This window comes from Cryptomeria japonica, chromosome 11 (genome assembly GCF_030272615.1).
Source record: "Cryptomeria japonica chromosome 11, Sugi_1.0, whole genome shotgun sequence".
NCBI classification, from domain to species: Eukaryota; Viridiplantae; Streptophyta; class Pinopsida; order Cupressales; family Cupressaceae; genus Cryptomeria; species Cryptomeria japonica.
In genome coordinates this window covers 661020692-661043946 of record NC_081415.1, presented here as the reverse complement: position 1 = coordinate 661043946, position 23255 = coordinate 661020692, and positions in this window count along the sequence as shown.

Genomic DNA, 23255 nt, shown 5'->3' with positions numbered 1-23255 from the left:
AGTCACTAAAGCTGTCAAAGCATTTAAAGCTTTGAGTGTCAATGACACCATCCAGAAGTGTTGTAAGCCAGAAGGAGTTGGAAGACTTCGGAGACCTAGGTCACCTAGGTTGAAGGAACTTCAGAGTCCTGGGTCACCGAAGTTGGGAAGACTTAGGAACTTGGGAACCTTGGGGTTCTGGAGTTCCGAAGTTGAAGACTTAGGAATTTTGGAACCTGGGGGTTTTGGAGTTCCGAGGTTGAGGAATAAGGAACTTGGGAACCTTGGGGTTCCGGGGTTAAAGACTTAGGAACTTGGGAACCTATGGGTTCCAAAGTTTTGGGTTTGAGGAATAAGGAACTTGGGAACCTGGGGGTTTCAGAGTTATGGGTAGAAGAACTAGGAACTTGGGAATGGTTCCAGAGTTCTAGGTTGAGGAAATGGGAACTTGGGAACCTGAGGGTTCTGGGGTTGAAGACTTAGGAACTTGGGGGTTCTAAGGTTGAAGACTTGGGAACTTGGGAACCTAGGGTTTCTGGAGTTTCGGGGTTGAGGAATTGGGAACTTGGGAACCTGGGGGTTCCAAAGTTTTGGGGTTGAAGACCTAGAAACTTGGGAACCTGGGGGTTCCAGAGTTCCGGGGTTGAGAAATTAGGAACTTGGGAACCTGGGAGTTCTGGAGTTCTAGGGTTGAGGAATTAGGAACTTGGGAACCTAGGAGTTCTGGAGTTCTGGGGTAGAAGAACTATGAACTTGGGAACCTGGGGGTTTCGAAGTTCTGCAATTGAGGAAGAGAAGACTTAGGAACTTCAGAGACCTTGGTCACTGAAGTTGGGGAAAATTTGGAGACCTGGGTCACCGAAGTTGGGAAGACTTAGGAACTTGGGAACTTCAGGGTTCCGGAGTTCCGGGGCAAGAGAACAAGTGACCAAGGAAGGGAACTTTGGAACCTTGGGGTTCCAGAGTTCCGAGAAAGAGAGAGGAAGAGAAGGCTTGGGAAAGGAACTTCCAATAAGACAACACTACATACTTTATGATTCCATCGTCTTCTCTTGGATCAAACTGGGGTAGCATTGGTCTGTAAAACGTATCTCTGATCAGTTCTTATTGATGGACCAAGGGTGTCATAAAATGCCACTATTTTTGGTCATCAATAATACCATAGCCCATATCTGGATACTCCTTTAGCTCAAACAATCGTGTCACCCCCTAAAGGGCGCCCATTTTTTTGCCTTTGTCTAGAAATTAACTCAAAGAGGATCCCTCCTCAATTGAATCGTTATCCTGGAATATATATGGTGAGTGTCTTGTGGGTGAATTCTTCCCCACCCTTGCAGTATGATATTATTAATGTTTGGATACTGACTCGGTGAGGCTTCTATTTCCAAAGTTCATAATCAGGCTTCTATTCGGTCTATAGTGATAAAATCCCTCGAGAGGCTTCCCAAACTTTAGAACAAAGGCTTTACGTATCACAAGGATACTAGGGGAAGGCTAATCACTGAGAAAAACTGTTGGAGATGATTTTCATCAGCCTCCACATTTGATTATAGTGGGTTGGTTTACTTGGCTAAAGATCGTTCCCCAATTAGGTCGTTCCCTTCTCACCAGCCCCCTCAAGGCAACTCAGGAAGGCAAGCCCTCTAAAGGTTTTAATTGCTTGAAATGAAATAAAGCATGAAGGAGTGAGTCTGGCATTTTAGTCACCCAATTAAGGGGAGAGCATATACCTTTCACTCAAGACAAAGCAAATAATATGATTGATTTTTAAACCTTCATAACAATTGTTTTCTAAGTCCTAATTGGAGATGTTGCTCCAATCAAATATGGTGTTCTTTTTACCCACAAAGCAATGATTTTTGAAACTAGGAAAATAAAAACCTGGTCAACGAAAATGAAAAATGCTTTGCAAAATTGACAAGCGGATTGTTCTTTTTACTTGCAGCAAAAGTATGGATTGTTCTTTTTAGACTTTTGGAAGAAAAAGAGATTTGTATTGTTATTTTTAAACCCCAAAAAGAGGTTATCCCCCTAAATTGTAAAAATAAAATATTTTGAATTGTTGTTCTTTTTAACCTTGCAAGTGTGGTTATTTTTAAGCCTAAAAAACACAAGTGAAGTTCTTTTTAAATCCAAAAAGAAAGTGCAAGATTCTTTTCACTTGCCAAAAAGAAATGAATTCTTTTTAATCCAACTTAAAAAAAGTTAGTTAACAAATAACTACTACTCCTTTTGGACCTACAAAAACCACTGTTAGAATCCTGCAACAAGCCAGATTAGTGAAAACAAAAAATCCAAGTGGGCTAGACAAGTCTATTTTTCTGACCCTATTACAAGTTTCAACTCTTTTAAATGCACCACAACAGAATGTAAATGTGCCACAAAATTTTACAAATGCGCTAGAAGATAAAGCATATGCGCTACAAAACTAGGTATATGCGCTAGAAGAAAGTGCCTATGCACTAAAAAACTAAGTAAATGAGACAGAACAGGTTGCAAATGCACTACAAAACATAATATATGTACTACAAAAAAGAACATATGCACTAGAAGAAAGTGTACATGCGTTAAACTGAGATAATACGTGTTCAAAAATTTATGTAGATCATCTTGCGGAAAAAAAAGTTAGAAATGGGTTGAACCCCACATGGGCATCGAAAATGTATGCCAAGAAGTGTGGTACCGACAAGAGAGACGCAAACCACTCAAAAACACTAATGAAACATTATGTTAGAGGATTCAAATGAGCAAAACATATTAATCAACCAAAAACTCTAAAAGCGTCTCATTGTTCTCTATCTCCAAGGATCCTTCAAATCAAGGTGGCTCCGAGCTTGGAAGAGCATTTGATCTCTAGGATGACTACCTAAAGAACGAGAGAGATATGGTCAAATAGATAAATGCTTATGCAGCTAGGATCTTAGTGAATGCTATTGATATGATATGCTGCAAGATAACAAGAATAACATGATATTAAGCTAGCATGAATAGTATATGAAGATGATATTTATCTAGAATGGAAATGGAACTAACATGATAAGCTAAAACATGATAAAGATCTATGCTATGATATTAAAATGATCTAAAATGCTTATTCTAACAAAGAAAGTTCAAAATGCTTAGTGCTATGTGACTATAGTGTAGATGCATAAAAACTTGGATTTTTAAAATGGAGGAAAATGAAGCTCTATTTATAGAAGAAATGGTCAAATGAAAGGTTAAGATTGAGTAATCTTAATAAGGGTCAGGATTGAAAGTTATTTAATTCTTGTGAGGCTTTCAATCCAATCCTAGGTTGACAAACGTCACCTTGAGGAGGCTTGAGAGGAGATGAAAGAGGCATTAAATGCATGAGAAGACGTGGTGGTTACCTCAAGAGGTAAGGTCATGGTTGAGTTAATAGATAACCAGTTGTATACACCTAAAAATGGTCTGAAGATAATTAATTAAATATGCAGTTATTTAATTAATAACCCTTCCCAATTAATTGAATTCACAAATAATTTGATTAATTTCCTCATTTAGTCTACTTATAAATAAATATGAGGATTTATTCATTAAGTTCATTTCAATAATTCTCCTTTGATTAATTAATCCTCCCCCCATTTTAATTCACTCTTCTAATCTCATAATTAGTTAAAACAAATCAAATCATGATTTGTTGAAATTAATTATCTTTTCCTAATATTTGAATTTCTAAATTCAAATATGAGCACATGGCTCCTAACTTTTAACCACCTAAGCTAACCACCCCCTAACCTAAACCATTCTATCTAATCCTAGGGTCTAACTAACCCTATCCTCTTGCACATCCTATCCTCTTTTATCCTAACCTCTTATGGGTTGGATATTCTCCCCTTGAGACACATTGAACTTTTACCACATGTCTCCTCCCTTGGACACTTGCCCTCTTATGAAAAAGGTTCCTTGACACTTGTCACCACAGAGATGACAAGTGTCCCTTCCTCCGACCTCTTCTCCAACTTCCGCAATCATAGTCCTTGGTATCTTCAAATCAAATCTGGACTGTCGATTCCTGCCACCTTAGCTTTGGCCTTGGAATTTTTATAAATACCCCTCATTTTGGAGCAATAAAGATCCCTTACATCCTAGATTTTAGCATCATTACTATAATAATTTTTTATCTCAATCATCTAGCATAATTAGCATCTTAGATTAATCATGCATACTGTAGACACCCAAAATTGTCTAGTCCAATTAAATAAATATTTTATTTATTTAATTATCTAAGCTTAATTCTTCTATTAATTAAATAAATCTTTATTTATTTAATTAATTCATTTATCCTCTTCTAGCCTTATTTCTCATTTAAATAAATACATTTATTTATTTAAATTATCCTTTTCCTAAATTAAATAAATATTCTTATTTATTTAATTGATCCCACTTCTATTAATTAAATAAATCTTTATTTATTTAATTAATTAATTAGCCTTTTCTACCTATGACACATGTCATTCATCTCTTAATTCATACACTACCTACCCCTTTCATTATTTTATTATTTCTTTTACCTACCCTCTAATCATAGCCGACCTCCTTTTACACCTCTCAATCTTATCCCTCCATTTCATATAGTGTCTTCTATACAAGGAGATGCTTCCTTCATTATCAGACCCTAATCGTTCTATGCATTCTAATCATCTTTTATGCACTTGACTACACTATGATCCTACTTGAAACCACATTCCGTTCTTTGTTGAGCTCTTGTGCACATAAAATCTGAGAGCAAATACATCAAACAAGATCAATAGAGATAGGAAGAATGGAGATCCAAACCCTATTGGACATGTGATGGTATAATCTTTGTGATTTCATTTGATTTGCATTGTCTTAGGTAATCTTCATATGTTATGGTGGATCTTTGTTGTTGTTAGGCTAGGGTTTTGTGGTTGAATTCATTTAGCTTTTCAATATCGTTATTATTGTTATCCATTTTCACCATATACATTTTGGCACGCCCGGTGGGACCCTTGTCCCTTTTGCATTTAACATCCTTCTTGCAGATTTTGTATTTTGAAGTTGCAGATCTGACGTTTTCGGCAGCATTTTGATATTTTCGCGTCTGCGCACTTTCGGATCGCGTTTTCGATTTTCTAGTGCGTCTGCGACATCTGGAATCACGTCTGTGTTATTGGCAATATTTTATTTTGCAGGTTCTAGGAAGGCGTGTTTGTGTTATAAAATCGTGTCTGCGTTGTTTTTAGCCGCATCTATGTCCAGAAGAAGCGTCTGTGTTCTATAGTCGTGTCTGTGTCACCAAGTCACGTCTGTGTTGAGGGTAATCACATCTGTGTTCACCAGTTTCAAATTTTGGATTTTTATTGATTCAGTTTTCGGATTTTGCATTTAGGGTTTCAGATCTGGTTTATTTTGAGCTAACATTTTCAGATCTAGCTAACGAAATTGGTGCAGCTTGTCTTGAAAGCTAAATCGTTTGGTTGAAGGCCCCTATTTTCACAAAGTCTTTTGGGTTTAAAATTTACCTAACTTGTGTGCTTGCAGGAAGGGGTAATAATTTGAAACAATCCAAACTACTAACAACTCTTTGTTGCAGGTCCTTGGCAAGGGTTTTGGATTTTTATTGTGTGCCTTGTTTTCGTAGACTAGCAAACACTTCAATTGGTGTACTAAAATTGAATCATTGTCTTTTGTGTCTTGAAGCAATAGGCTCTTTTTGTTTAATCTTTAGAGGGCCTGTCTTCTCGTGTGGTCATTAGGACTACTAGTGAGAAGAGAACGACCCAAGTGGTAGCGAGGAAAACCCACCTCTTCCGAACCACTATAAACAAATGTATTCATGGTGAAAACTATGGATAACGTGTGCTGATTAGTTCATACCGACACTATGTCTCCCCATAAACCCGTTTGATCAAATTTATATGATCATTTGTAAGGCGTAACCCCTACCGGCTGGGAGCCTTTTGTATTTACAGAGCTGAAAGTGCCACATGTATGGCCACACAAGTGGATGCCCTTACTAGCACCTTTTTGTTTTAGAAGCCCAAATCCTTCTAGTTGTTGGGGCAGGAGGTCGGACCTCTGGTAGCGGCCCACACACATACGGTTCTTAGTAGAGATACAAAGTTTGCCATGGGGAGTTTTCATGGGGACTGATGCTTGGCTGACCCGAGAAGTGAGTGCCGAGGGTGGAGCCAGTGAGGTCAAGCATCTAAGTATCCACTCTGAATAGCGTAGCCTCGGGGGTAAAACCCCATGTGGGATCAACAACTATTGTCTTGGCCAACCATAAGAATTGTGCTTGACTTATTTTAAACATTCAAAACATTCAAGACCAAACAACAAAACATTGTGTCTTTTGTGTCTTCAATTGTATGCAAAACATTTTTACATCAAACAACACACTTTTCTTGGAGTCATTTTGATTCTAGACACTTGCAAACATTGGGTCTTCATCAACACTGTGTCCTCTTGTGACGAAAAATAGTAAAACAGTCAGATTTGGTCACAACAAAATGACTTCACAGATTGGAAAAATTGCACAAATTTTACAGAAACGCGTCTGTGTCGGACATAATAGCGTCTGTGTTGTATAACGACGTCTGTGAAGGGCAGAAATGCATCTGTGTTTTCAGAATAAACATTACACTTTGCAAAAAAAATCTCAGAAACACGTTTGTGTTAAACAGAGCTGCGTCTGCGTCACGAAACCGCGTCTGTGAAGTATACATGCGCGTCTGCGTTCAGAATTGAAAAACTGTTACAGTCCAGCAAACAAACACAATCAGTTTTGGAATTCTTGAGCTTCCTAGGTCATTTCTCTAGGATTCCATTTAGCAGTCAACCTGTCTTTGGGTCTCACAAAGTCCATCATTGCTTTGCACCTTACATTGCATTCACATTTGTCTAAATTTGAGTCAAAAGGTCACTTGCTTGTCCTCACTATACTTTGTCAACACACTACATACAACAACATTTTGCTAAGTGGTCCCTCATCAAGGTCTATCACCTTTGGGTCTCATTTGGTCTTACTTAGAGTCACGGTCAACTTACCTCATCAAGAGAAACTATCCTCTCTTTGGAAGTCACACCTACTCTACTACATACATACTTGGTCTTACACTTTGGACATTGCAAGTACACTTTAGATTCATTTACATTCCATCCAACTCTTAGTCTTCCATACTCTTTCCATTTTCATCTAGTCTCACATATCTTGGTCAATACCTAGTTCATGGTTGAAACCCGCCTTCAAAAATCTAGGAGAGAAACTAAAGAGGCTCAAGAGTCCACAAACATGAGTCCTTATGAGTTTGAGAATGATATCTTTTTCAAATCTGATCATACTACATTACCTGACATGGATGCCTATAGAAACATTCCAAATGTTGAGAACATGGACATTACAAACAACAATGCTACACACAATGACAATATGGACAACTTTTTCATACATTTAGTAGATGTGGAAGAATCCATTATGAATCCCCATTTCAATCGATTGGTTGAGGAAATAATGAGGAGGGATAGACAATATTTCTTACAAATGATGGCACAAAGTGGAGCCAAGATACCTCATGATTTTGACATGTCTCAAATAATGGAAAATCGACGTTTGCAACAACCTCACTCCAACATGGATCAAAGGAGACCTAATAGTGGAGGCAATAGAGGACCACATATGGTACCTAAATCACCATCATCTTTGTTTCAAAAACCAGAGGTCCCATACACACATGGTCAAGCATATGATACTCACCTTCGCAGACCGTTATGGAACTCTTATGGAGAGAGATATGCTCAAGCACATACCAATACTAAGGATCAACCACCAAAGCAATTGGATATTCAAAGGCATGCTCAAAATTTGGACACAAGGAAACCCCGTGTCAAATTTAGGGGCAACACATTAGAACATGACATGCCTGTAGAGTATGGTATACATGCACAAAATAGATATGGTGTTCCTCAACATGAATCTATACCAAGTGGTCCATATATGCAACATCACTATAGACCTCCTCCATATGAACATGTGTATGATCAATATCATCCATATATGCAACATGCTTCTCCTCCAATTGGTGCCTCAAGCATGGGGTACAGTCCAAGAATTCGATTTCCACCTAAGAGCAATTTGGAGCAACAAATCAGGGACTTACAAAAGAAAATGCAGGACATAAATACACCGAAGCCAACATACACAATGAGAGACATATGTCCTTATCCATTTGATAAGAGCATTCCAATGCCTCCTTTTCCTACACACTTTGTGATGCCTAAATTTGATAAGTATAGAGGAAAAGGGGATCCTAAGGCACACATAAGACAATTTTTCATAGCTTGCATTGAGGTAGCAGCAGAAGAGACATATTTGATGAGATTATTCCCACAAAGCTTAGGTGATCAAGCTATGGAATGGTTCTCCCAACTCCCACCTGGTATTAAGTCATGGGGTGATCTAGCAGAGGCATTTATCCAACATTTCTCCTACAACATAGAGATAGACATATCAGTCACTAATTTGTGCAACACCAAGCAAAAAGAGGGAGAATCTTTTGCATCATTTTTACAAAGATGGAGAAATCTAGCCAGCAGATGCTCTTGTGAAATTCCACAAAAAAAAATGGTAGAAATGTTCACCCAAAATGTTAACAAAGACATTGGCTATGATCTAAGGAAAGCTTGTTTGTCCACCTTCAAGGATGTTATTGAAAAAGGCTTAGCAACAGAAAAGGTCCTAATTGAACAAGGAGTCATCAAGATATTCAAGGAAAACAAAGATGACTTTAAAGGAAAAGACAAGCCAAGATTTTGGAATAAAAACAAGAACACAGTCAATGATGGTGTTGTTGATGCCAACATAGTGCGACCCAAATTCATTTTTTCTGGATCAAGTTCTACAAACAATCAAGTGAATACTCCAACAACTTCCAAATCATGAAGGAAGTACACCCCATTGGGAGAACCACTTGAGTCAGTCTTCAAGATGCTAGTGGCAAACAAGGTAATCACAGTTCCAGATTTTCCTCCATATGAACCAAAGGTTAAACCAAATTGGTGGAACGATGATGATTATTGTGAATTTAATAAGAGAAAGGGTCATAAGATAGGAAATTGTCATCGACTGAAGAACATCATACAAGATCTCATTGATAGAGGTGACATTGAGATTGAGGGACATTCCTCCAATCAAGAACATGAGATGTTTAAGGAACCATTCCCAAAACATGACAAGGGAAAAGCTAAAGTCACAGAGGATCAAACCAACTATACCAGAGCATCGTACAACTATGATTAAACTATAAATCACATCTCGATGGACAATTATGTCTCTACCATTATCATCAAGGACAAAGCGTCTGAGAATTCTACTCGGAGACCAAGGATTGTCCTAAAAGGTGTTGGATCTTCTTCTGAACCTACCTCTGAATGTCATGTCACAACTCGTCGAGGTAAAATCACTTTGCAAGGTGATCCAACTAAAAACACCGCTTCTTCATCAACCAAACCTGAGTATGACCTTGTAGAACAGTTAGGGAAGACACCCGCGCTCATCTCCATCCTTGAGCTATTACGCATATCTCCCGCACATAAAGCCATTCTTGACAAAATCTTGAGAGATACTGTTGTTCCTACTGATTTGAACGTGGACCAGTTTCAAGCCATGGTGGGATACCTTTCCATTCCACACTCCCTTACTTTCACAGAAGTCGATGACGCCTCCGTAAGTCAGTCACATAATGCACCACTACTCGTTGAAGCCTTCATACACAAACATAGAATCAAACGAGTCCTGATAGATGGAGGAGCTGGTCTAAACATTTGTACATTGAGCACTATTAAACAATTGGGATATTCTGACAAAGATGTGAATTCTACAAATCAAATCACCATCAAGGCATATGATGATGAAGAACATTCGTCCAAGGGCACAGTCACCTTGCCTCTCAGAGTTGGGCCAGTTACAAAGGATGTGGTTTGTCAAGTCTTGGATTTAAATCTCACTTATAACATATTGCTAGGACATCCTTGGATTCATTAAATGAGGGCAGTCCCATCTACATATCACCAATGCATTAAATTTCCTCATAATGGAGTGGAAGTAACAGTTAACAGCGATCCTAATCCGTTCATATACTGCAATAATCTGAGATCAAAAACTGAGACCATCATTCCCAGTAATTGTGAAGCTATTCCTTCCTCGGCATATGTTGATCCCATGTCATTAAAACCTTCGACATCAAAACAAGGTGAGCTTAAAGGCAAGTTTCAAGACAAGGGCATGGGGGAATATGCTTTAAATCAGACCATGTACTTACGACAAGTCATGAGTTCTCCAAAAGAATATGGAAGACCACATCCTAACAAGCAAGTATCCATCATGATACTCAAATGGGACCCTACTACCTTTCAAAGATTGGGTGAACTAGAAGAGGAAGATTTATACCAAATGCTTTTCAGAGACAATGAAGAAGACACACATGATCACATCAGTCTACCATGTGAGAAATATGGCAAAGGCTTCAAAATTCTACAAAAATTTGGGTACGATGGAAAAAGCCCTCTTGGTTTACGAAAGGAAGGCATCATTGAACCTTTACAACCTGAATTGACTTTCAAAAAGGAACACTCGAAAGGACTTGGTTTCTTAACTTCCAAGGTTCACACCCAAAGGACAGAAGAAGCCTTACAAATCGAAACTGCCAAAATTCAACAAGAGGATTTCTATTCCACAGATTCCAACGAATGGGAATGGGGTTCCGACAAGTCCTCTAGTGACTACGAGCTCACCGAGATATTCAGAGAACCAGATGAACCAACAGAAGAAGAGGAATTTTATAACAAGTTCAGAGTTGGTCAAGAAACAACCCATGAGGATTCCACATAGTCCTTGTCTCAAGGTTCTAGGTTGAAATCACATAGGATGAGAACACCTGTCCTAGAATGCGCTAATAGTGATGATAATTTGGATTCGCTCACGATCGAGACTAATGAGGAGAGTGCCATCGATGACCTCGATAATTACCTTAACATACCCGAATATAACTGCATCTTCACTCTTAGCTCCGCTAACTTCGAAGACATTAACGGCCTTCCCCTTGTTCACCACCAAGTCATTGACTGGGATCATGAAGGACCTGCACAGTTTGACACATTCCAAAACGATGAAGCTTTTATTGACTATCTGGGGATACGAGATGATCTTCCTCCTCGAGACCATAAATCGAGATACACTATAGAACTCAATAGCGTGGCATATTTTGGTGAGGGTGTCGGACCTTCCAGTCGCAAAAATGTGAAAATAAGAACAAATCAAGGGTCTTATGGCGAAAACCACACTGTGGCGCTGTCTGACCCCAAAAAAGTAAAAAGAAAGGACGTATCTGAGGGCGAAAACCTCTCTGAGGCACCCGAAGATGGAAGGCTCGACATTCTCCGAGCATCATATGAGGAAAAGTCATCCATGTTGGTAGAGGAGACTATCAAAACAAACATTGGCACAAAAGAGGTTCCACACAACATATTCCTAGCTCAATCATTAACAGAGTCCGAAAGGTCAAAATTCATAAGTTTCTTCAAAGAACGACAAATCAACTATGCCTGGTCATACACTGATATGCCTGGATTGGATCCAGATTTGGTAATGCATCATGTGACAATTAAAACGGGGGCAAAACCAGTAAATCAAAAATTAAGAAAAATGCATCCACAAGTGGCATTACTAGTCAAAGCAGAACTTGAGAAGTTATTGGATGTCAGATTCATACGACCAATCGATTATCCCAAATGGATTTCCAACTTAGTACCTATCAGTAAACCAGATCGCAGCATCAGAATTTGCACAGATTTCAGAGACATCAACAAAGCTTGTCCAAAGGATGACTTCCCATTACCAAATATTGACTTGATTGTTGATCTCACAGCAGGTCATGAAATGTTATCATTGATGGATGGATTCTCTGGTTATAATCAAATAAGGATCGCACCCGAGGATCAACACAAAACATCATTTACTTGTCCGTGGGGAACTTTCTGCTGGAATGTCATGCCTTTTGGGCTAAAGAATGCAGGTGCTACATATCAAAGAGCCATGACTACTATCTTTCATGATCTCATGCACGTAACCATGGAAGATTATGTTGATGACCTCTTGGGCAAATCAATAGATAGAAATACACATTTGGACATACTTTCAGTCATCTTTGATCGATTGGATAAATACAAAGTAAGATTAAACCCCAAGAAATGTGTCTTTGGAGTAACCTCCGGGAAGCTCCTAGGATTCATTGTATTAAAAGAGGAATTGAAGCTAATCCAGCAAAGGTCAAGGCCATCTTGGAGATGCAACCACCAAGAAATATCAGTCAACTTTGATCCTTACAAGGCAGACTCCAGTCCATCTGAAGATTCATAGCACAACTTGTAGATAAGTGTAATCCTTTTCAGCACCTGCTACATAAAAACATCAAATTCAAATGGGATGATAACTGTCAACAGGCTTTCCAGATCATCAAAGATTATCTTCTAAATCCTCCAGTTCTGATGCCACCAGTTCTAGATCAACCACTGTTACTATACATATCAGCTACTCCAACAGCACTGGGGGCACTCTTAGCACAACAAATTATTGAGGGCAAAGAAAAAGCAGTATACTATATCAGTCGCACATTGGTAGGATATGAGCTAAACTACACACCAATTGAGCGTGCATGTCTCATTGTGGTCTTTGCTTCGCAAAAATTATGACATTACATGCTTACTCATAAGACTAAGTTAGTTGCAAGGATAGACCCATTGAAATACCTTCTTAATAAAGCAACACTTACTGGGCGATTGGCCAAATGGGTAATGATCCTGAGTGAATTAGACATTGAGTATGTGGATAGAAAAGAAATAAAAGGACAAGTCATCATAGATCAATTAGCAGATGATCCCATGATAGATGATGTTCCTCTAAGTTCAAAATTTCTAGATGAATCCATTTTGACAATGTCACATGCAAAGCCATGGCAACTATACTTCGACGGCTCATATACACAGCATGGGGTAGGAGCTGGCATCCTCTTTATAACTCCTCAAAGGGATTCAATACCAAAATCATACCGCTTATCATTTCCTTGCACTAACAATATAGTAGAATATGAGGCATTAACAACAGGATTACGAATTGCAGTTCAATGGAAGATCCAGGAACTTCGTGTTTTTGGGGACTCCCAACTTGTCATCCGTCAAGCAACTGATGATTACCAAACAAAAGATGAAAAATTAATGCCTTATAAACAAATGGTGGATGACCTGAAACAACACTTCACAAAGATAGACTTTGAGCAGATACCAAGAGAGCAGAATCGCATCGCAGATGCCATGGCTACAATTGCTTCACTGATTGATTTACCTCCAAATGAGACCCGCTATGAGTTCTTGGTGGATAACCTTTTGGTTCCTTCATATGAGATCATGCCTACTGAGATGATATGTGTTGTCAGTCCTGAATCCCAGTTATATGGTTCCATTTTCACATACCTACGTGACAATACTCTACCTCCTGATCTATCAAATAACCAACATCGCACTTTCATTCGCCAATCCTCTCAATATGTCATTTTAGCTGATATCCTATACCGGCGAGGTTTAGATGGCACTCTTCTTAGATGTTTAGAAAGAGATGAAGCTCAGATTGTGTTACGGGAAGTGCATGAAGGGATATGTGGTCCACGTGCTAGTGGTCCTACCTTTGCCAAGAAACTCATCAGGACTGGATATTATTGGCCCAATATGGAGAAAGACTCATATCAGTTTGTCAAGAAATGTAAGCAATGTCAAATTCATGGAGACCTCATACATGTGCCATTACAAGAACTTCAACCACTTGTGTCTCCTTGGCCCTTTTGTCAGTGGGGACTCGATCTCATAGGCAAGATTCACCCTCCTTCTTCCAATGGTCATAAATTCATTATCACTGCCACAAAGTATTTTACAAAATGGATTGAAGTCGTGCCTCTCACACAAGTCACTGGAAAACAGATTGCTATGTTCATCCTCAACTATATCATTTGCCGATACAGTATTCCTGTTTCCATTATCACTGATAACAGGCGTCCCTTCAAAAATCAGGATGTTCGTGAACTCTGTGACCGCTTCCATATTTCCCATCGTTTCTCCACACCATATTACCCCCAAGGTAATGGCCAAGCTGAGGCGTCTAATAAAACAATCCTTAAAATCCTAAAGAAGACAGTCGATGATGCTGGTCGTAATTGACATATCCAACTTAATCCTGCACTTTGGGCCTACCGCACAAGTGTCTGCACACCTACAGGAGCTACACCCTATTCACTTGTCTATGGCACTGAAGCTATCTTGCCTATTGAGGTCAAGCTACCCTCTTTACGGGTTTCTTTACAAAACATCATCAGTGATGAAGACTACAGGGTCTCTCGCTTACAAGAGCTGGAACTATTGGATGAACGAAGACAAACTGCTCTTAATCATCTCAAGGCTTACCAACAACGAATGAGTCATAGCTACAATCACAAGGTCAAGCCTCGCACATTTGAGGTAGGGGACTTAGTTCTCAGAGAAAATCCTAAAAATCAACAAGACAGAGAGAAGAAGGGCAAGTTCGAACCAAACTGGCTTGGTCCCTACATTATTACAGCAACATATGGATCTGGTGCATATCAGCTCTCAACTACAGAAGGTGAACCTTTGGAGGATCCTATCAACAACATGCACCTTTGCAGGTTTTACACATAGCTCTTCAGAGTATCCTAATTCAAAAAATACAAAAAAAAATACAAAAAATTAAAAAATACAAAAAAAATTATAAAACAAAAAATTGTTACTTGGTGAAAACCTGGCAAACAGGCGCCTTGTGACATAAAAAACATTGAAAAATCAAAAAAAGTAAAGAGAAATAATTTTGTCCAACGGTGAAAACCACTTTGGTGGTGCCCTGGGCAAGTACCATGGTGAAAAATGGGTCACCAGCGCCATGCGTAGAGACATTGCTCCTCCCTTCTTTAGGATTCTCTTTCATCCTTTCACTTTGCACACACTCACAACCTATTCGTTCATAATAAACTTACTCATTCCCATCATGGCTTATTATTGATCTACCCAAGATTGGTTCACCATTCATAATAAACCTCCCTTTTCATCCCTTTCCATCCATAATAAATCAGATCCTATCTGTGGCTAAGGCAAAATCCTACGTCTAGTAATGGGTGTGGAACTGAGAACATCACATGTTTCGAGGAGTACAGTTTCTTCCAGCTTCCTTCAATCTATCCATGCACAATCCACAATAAAGCAACATTTGCATCATAGATCCGCAATAAAGTTTCATCTTCTCCACAATAAAGTATCAGTTTCATGGATTCAGTCAGTTTCAGATGAGACACAATAAAAACAATGGGCTTCAACAAATCAAATCTTTCAACAAACTCAGACAACATTATGGTTCAGTGCTATCTATCCTTTCTGTGAAAGTAAACATTGTGACCACAATCAAATAAGACTTATACAAGTGACGAGAGACATTAAACTTGAGGACTACAGTGGATGTTGGTGTCGAGTCTTGGTTTTCTTTTGATTTCATCTTTTTTTTGGTGACATGTCTTTTAGCTTTTCCGGGATGTCTTTGACTAGAGATTTTATCTCCAGGATGTCTTTGACTAGAAAGGCGAGGATGGGGTATCGTCACCTACTTGTATTTGTTGTTTGTGGATTGTCTCTTAGTAATGCTATGACTTGTCCAAGGATATGAGGACACTAAGAGTCAAGTATGAACTGGGGCATTCCTTGTTTGTGACTGTCTTATCTCCATGCAAACAGGTACAATGACTTTCTGGGGTCAAACATATGCCTCGATTGTCATAACCTACTTGCCATAATAAAGCTCAATGATGATAACGCACAAGAAGCTCTTTCACTTTCATATCTTCTATCTTCCATCCCCCTTTCTTGATTGACTTCCATCGTCCTTCTCGAGTCCACGAAGCCTGCTATCACATGATTGAGTATAATGACACACCAAAAACATTTGCATTTCATGTAGCTGCACCTGCATTACCACATATAAGCATTTCATACATACATATAGATATCACATCCTACACACAACACCTGTTAGGACAATTTACATTTGCATTATCATATTCATCTACATTCACATTTGCATCATGCATACACATATAAAACATAAAAGAACAAAAAAAAAAAATATTGCATTGCATCATATGTACATATTTGCATCCATATCATAAGCATCACATAGAAACATACATCATAAGAACATCTCATCACATAGGTACACATGCATATAGCTGCCGCAAAAATGAATCATCTCATATATATAATCATAAAGTGTCATTATACAATGATGTCAAAATCATATGGCTACAATCACGCGCAGGTGTCTACATCATCATACAAAAATGGTACAATACTGATACATAGGGAGCCCTCTATGGCTATGATGAACTCCCTCCCTCAGAGCTAGCTAGCCTCGACGGAGTCTGAGCCCTAGAAGGACCCACCCGAAGATCATCTCTCCTATCCCCTCTGTCTCCTAAGCCTAGTTGTCTCATCCTCCTCCTCCCCGATCCCGCAGCCAACCTTCGTGTCACTCTATCTGGACAGAGGAACCCACTGATAACTCTTGCCAATAGTGTTGGTAGTGCTAATCCTATCCATGTCATGGTATCCCATGCCACATGTTCCAACCTCATCTCCAATGCCGGATCCTAGAACACTCATCTAAGGGCATCCCTGTCTCCGTCTCGATTGTACGGAATCAGCTCCCCATCAATCGGTATCCGCATAATCCTGTATACATCCTCCAGGGTGACTGTCATCTCACCCATCGGCAAATGAAACGTACATGTCTCTGAGTGCCACCTCTCCGCCAGTGCAGTCAGCAATCCCATGTTTGCCTGAAACTCAGGCACATACAGAATATGTCTCAATCCCATAGACTCAATCGCAGCTCGGTCCTCGGCTGTCAACTCAGGTCACAACCTCTGAGTCGATGGGAATCTCTCCCATGACTCCAGCATAGGCAAATACTCCTGCAGTCAAGCAAATCAATCATCTCAGTCCTAGTGACACTCACTGTTCATCACAAAGTGTTGCTATTTATCCTAGTAGTACTCCCTGTTCATCACAAAGTACTATATCTTGGTACTCACTGTTCATCACAAAGTACCTTGATCTATCTTATCCTAGGGCCTATGCTTGAGTGAATCCTCTTGAGTAGTTTCCTAATTGGCAACGTATGTTCTATCACAGAATTGTCAATCCTAGCCCTATTTGTTATCCTAGTCTTCCCTAGAGGACCTGCTTGAGTGTATCCTCTCAGCAGCTTATCCAATCGATAGCGTATGTTCATCACAGAACTGCCGATTTGACTTAGAAGACACAAATTCACATTTTTTGGACACAAACACACTTTCCTGACATAAACATGCATTTATTACATTACCTAGTATGCATTAATGACAACAATAAATGCAACAAAGTACGAGGAGGTTTTGTGGTACTTACCAGCTCTCCTGCCTCTGCTGGCCTCTGGGATCAGCGAACGCGGTTGAATCTGTGAGCCATTGCCATCGCTACTGACTGCTGCTGCTCTTTTCTCTCTCTGCACTCTAATCTCATGGATGTGTAGATGACAATGAGGATGTATTTTCCCCCGTGGTTTATCTTATAGACTACCCTAGCCCTAGCCCTCACCTCCCGAGTCAGTCTTCATTATCCCGTGACTCTGTCACTTTATCCGGTTAGTCCATTCTATCCTATCTTTCTTATCGAGAGATTGTTTGCAATCTTTTCAAACATTTTCATCCAATCTCTCGAGGGGGCATATCATTCCCATCTTGGTGCAACTCTGTATCAGTTCATATTATCTTCTTTGAAACAACGCGACAAGCGGCATTGTCTCAAAGAGGGGCAAAATGTAGACACCCAAAATTGTCCAGTCTAATTAAATAAATATTTTCTAAGCTTAATTTTTCTATTAATTAAATAAATCTTTATTTATTTAATTAATTCATTTATCCTCTTCTAGCCTTATTTCTCATTTAAATAAATACATTTATTTATTTAAATTATCCTTTTCCATGACATTTCTACTAAGGTGGAGATGATTAGCTGCACGATATCCTCGTACTATACCAAAATATGAAAAGATGGACATATTCATTGATAATCTAAATGAACAAATGAGTTATAACCTAAAAATGCAATGTCATCCAAGTTTCAAAAAGATGATTGATAATGAAATCAAGATTGAATAAGCTATGATAAAGAAAGGAGAGTTGAAGATATACAAAGAAAGAGTTAATCCTCCTCCCAACAAAACTACTAATAATAACAACAATGATAAGCCCAAGTTTTGGAATAGAAATCGAAACATCGTCAAAGAGGAGATAGTGGATAATAATAATGTGAAACCAAAGCAACTAGTTTTCAATTTATCGAGTCACACAACAATGATTCAACAAGATGACAATAAACAAAAATCACATTTCAATAATTTCTTTCGCAGGAAATTTAACAACATTGGTGAACCACTTGGGTCAGCACTAAAGACACTTCTTGCAAACAAGTTGATTACCTTTCTAGAAGCAATAAACTTTCAACCCAAGGTAAAACCTGCTTGGTGGAACAACAATCATTATTGTGATTTTCATCAAAACAAAGGACACCAAACAAATGATTGTCAGCAGTTAAAACATGTCATCCAAGGTTTGATTAACTATGGCATCATAACTTGGATGGACATAAGGCAAATGAATCACACACAACTTTCAAAACTCCGCTTCCTAATCATGAGAAGGGTGAGTCATCAACAAAGCAAAATGGCAAGGGTAAAGAAAAAGTGAACTATGCTCATACTTATGATAACATGGTTAATGCGATTGTGGTCAAAGGGAAACAACAACAAGAACCCTCTCATGTTATCACAAGAAGCAAAGCCAAGGTTATTTTGCTGGGTCCTACAAGTGCCACGTCATCCACTTCAAAATAATATAGTCTAGTGGATCAATTACAGAAAAATCCAGTGCAAATATCAATTTTAGAACTTCTAAAACTTTTATCCGCACATAAAGAAATTCTAGAAAGAGCGCTAGTAGATACGATGATATCCAAAAATCTTGATGTAGATCAATTCCAAACCATGGTGGGACACCTCACAGCTCCTCATTGATTATCATTCACAGAAGAAGATGACACATCTTTGCAACATCCCCATAATGCTCTATTGCATATTGAAGTCCTTATTCATAAAACACGTGTTAAATGTGTCCTAATAGATGGAGGAGTTGGCTTGAATATTTTCTCATTAAGTCTTGTTTGTGCTTTAGGTTATTTTGAAGAGGCAGTTGATCCCCATAAAAAGATGACAATCAAAACATATGATGAAGAAGAATGTTCCTCCAAAGGAATTGTGGTATTATCCATCAGAGTAGGACCCTTGCAGAAAGATACAACATGCCAAGTTCTAAACCTGGATTTATCATACAACTTATTTTTGGGAAGACCATGGATTCATGACATACAAGCCATTCCTTCAACTTATCACCAGTACCTGAAGTTTTCGTACAATGGGCAAGAAATCACAATTTCAGCAGACTCAAATCCATTTCAATATTGTAGTAATTTGAAACCAGCACAAGAGGTCATTGTTTTGCATAATAGAGAGGCATCATCTTCAAGCACACAATCCAAGGAAAAATCATTTTCCTCAATCTAGTCAATTTTTGAAAAGCAAATACAGCCGAGAGATCAAGGGAACGAAGAATATTCACTATCACAGTTACCACTTTCTCCTAAATCTTATGGTAAACCATCAAACTCATAAAAACAACTAGTTGTGAAACCTCTTCCAATATTTTATGGAGCATTTGTTATTATTGGGACATTATCTAAGGAATCAGATGAAAAATATGTGCTACAATGGTTATATAAAGATGAATAAGTTCAACAAAACATCAATAATGTCAGAATACCCACAAAAAAATATGGAAAAGGATTTAACATCCTTCAGAAAATGGGATACAGTGGAATAGGTCCTATAGGAAAAAGAGAAGAAGGTATCTTAGAACTCGTAAAAACTCATACTCAACAGGCTATAGACAAATCAAGCTTAGGGTATGGACAAGTTACTCCACAAGAAGAAACATCTAGGTAGAAAACAAATGAACATGACAGAAGACAAGAGCAACTTGCAATCGAAAGAGAAGAAGAATATACCAAACAACAAGAACAAGCAAGCATAAGATCACAAAAAGAGAGAGCTTCTAATCAGCAAGAAAGACAAAATAAAGGCACTTCCCAAGTAGAGTCAACTCCCAATCAAAACAAACAAGAAGATGGTATAAAGCAAGGAGAACTAATAGCAAGACTAACATAACTAAATATCAGCCCAGAGGAAGCTATATGAACAAATCTGCAGATTGCAAGCTACCAGTGAGAAAAATTTCAATGAATGGGAATGAGATTCCTATCATTTTGAACAATCAACTAAATAAACCTTCTATGAAGAAGATGTGGGTGTCGATGTAGTTCATGCGTATGCAAGACAAATGTTAGGAACTAGATCATTTGAATTAGAATCACATTCGGCTGACTTGGATTTAATCAAGGACAATCAGGAACTACTTGCAAGAGGTCATTCTGATGAGAGTATCATCCTAAACATTGAAATACATATTGAAAACTTTGACGCTTTTATCATGACCCTTAATGCCTTTGAAACATCTCAACCTAAAGATCCCTTACCTTTAATACATCCTAAACTTATTGACTAGGATAATGAAAGACATACTTAAATTGATACCTTTCCTAATGACCACACTATAGCCTTATACCTCAATGCAATTGAGCCCACAACAACTTCCACCATGGATTTCACCAACGCATCTTCCAATCAAGTGGGTGCCAAATCTCCTAGTCGCAAAAGTAAAATAAAAAATAAAAAATCAGGTCTAATGCTGAAAACCATTTATTGGCAACATTAGACCAAAGAAAAGTAAAAAGAAAGGATGCATCTAATGATGAAAACCTCCTTGAGGTGCTAGAAAATAGGAGATTCGACACCTTACCTTAATATTATCAAGAGAGATCATCTATACTGATTGAACCAATAGAGACAGATAAAACAAAAATTGAGAAAGATGCATCCTCATATAGCTCTCCTTGTCAAAGTAGAATTGAAGAAATTACTGGATGTGGGATTCATCAAACTTGTGGCATATCCTCAATGGGTATCAAACATAGTTCCTATTTCTAAACCAAATAAAAGTATCAGAGTGTGCACAAAGTTCAAAGATCTCAATAATGCATGTCCAAAGGATGACTTTCCTTTGCCTAATATTGACATCATTGTCGATTTAACTGTTGGACATTCCATGTTTTCTCTAATGGACAGTTTCTCATGATATAATCAAATTAAAATAGCTCCAGAAGATCAAGAAAAGACAAATTTCACATGTCCATAGGGTACTTTCTGCTGGAACATCATGCCATTTGGACTAAAGAATGTAGGTGCTATTTATCAAAGAGCCATGAGAACAATATTCCATGACATGATGCATACATTCATGGAAGACTATGTAGATGACATATTGGCAAAATCATACAACAAAGAGGAACATCTAGAAATACTGGAAAAGATCTTTGACCGGTTAGAACAATACAAGCTAAGACTCAATCCTAAGAAATGTGCCTTTGGTGTCATGTCAGGTAAGCTATTGGGATACATTGTTTGAGCTAGAGGTATAAAATTAGATCCAACTAAAGTTAAAGCAATCATGGAAATGGCATCTCCCAATAATATCAATCAACTCAAATCACTTCAAGGAAGATTGCAATCAATTAGAAGATTTGTTGCTCAGTTGGCAGATAAATGTCAACCATTTACTCATCTGTTGCACAAGAATGTTCATTTCAAATGGGACAACTAATGTGAAGAAGCATTCAACAAGATCAAGGAATATCTCATGCAACCACCAGTCCTAATGTTACCAATTCAAGGAAAGTCGTTGTTACTATATGTATCGGCCATAAAAGTATCATTAGAAGTTTTGCTTGCACAATAAGATAATGAAGGAAAAGAAAGAGCTATTTACTACATCAGCAAAACATTAGTAGGATATGAGATCAATTATTCACCAACAGAAAAAGTCTGCTTAGCAGTAATATTCAATTCTCAAAAGTTGCGCCACTATGTACTCTCTCACTCAATCAAACTTATTGCTAAAACAGACCCATTAAAGTATTTGCTCGGAAAGGCGACATTAACAGGAAGATTAGCAAAATGGGTCATGATCCTGAGTGAATTTGATATTGAATATGTGGATAGAAAATCTATCAAGGGACAAGTTATTGCAGACCAGCTAGTCGAAGCACCACTTTAAGATGCTCATCCCTTAAACATTGAATTTCCAGATGTTAATATCCTCGCAGCCACCAAACAAACATGGCAGTTGTAGTTTGATGGTTCATATACCCAACATGGATCAAGAGCAAGCATTTTATTCATCACACCACAAGGTCACACAATTCCAAAGGCATATAAATTGAGTTTTCCATGCAACAACAATACAAAAAAATATGAAGCTTTGGTCATAGGAATCAAGATGGCCATAGAATGGAACATCACACAATTATAGGTTTTTGGAGACTCCCGATTCGTCATCAATCAAAATAATGATGATTATAAAACAAAGGATGACAAACTAATGCCTTATAAAAAGATGGTAGATGATTTCAAGAAGTATTTTATAGAAATCAATTTTGAGCAGATTCCAAGAAATGACAATAAAGTAGCAGATGCCATGAAACCACTCGCTTCTCTACTTCAGACACAGGAAAATCAAGAGAGTTACAAATTCCTGGTGGAAGAGTTGTTTTACCCTGCCCATAATTGTCTTGATTCCCAAATTATATGTCACCTTGTTGGGCATGATTCCTCCCACTATGGCTAAATTTATACATACCTGAAAGATAATACCCTCCCTCCTGACTTGTCAAAGAACCAAAAATGAAATTTCATCTATCAATCCTCTCATTATACTCTAGTTGTGGATACCCTTTTTAAACGAGGTCTGGATGATACTCTCTTAAGATGTCTAGAGCAAGAAGAATCTGAAAAGGCCTTAAATGAAGTCCATAACGACATTTGTGGAACTCATTCAAGTGGTCTTACCCTTTCAAAAAAACTCACACGCTTGGGATATTATTGGCACACTATGGAACAAGATTCTTTTCAGATAGCTAAAAGA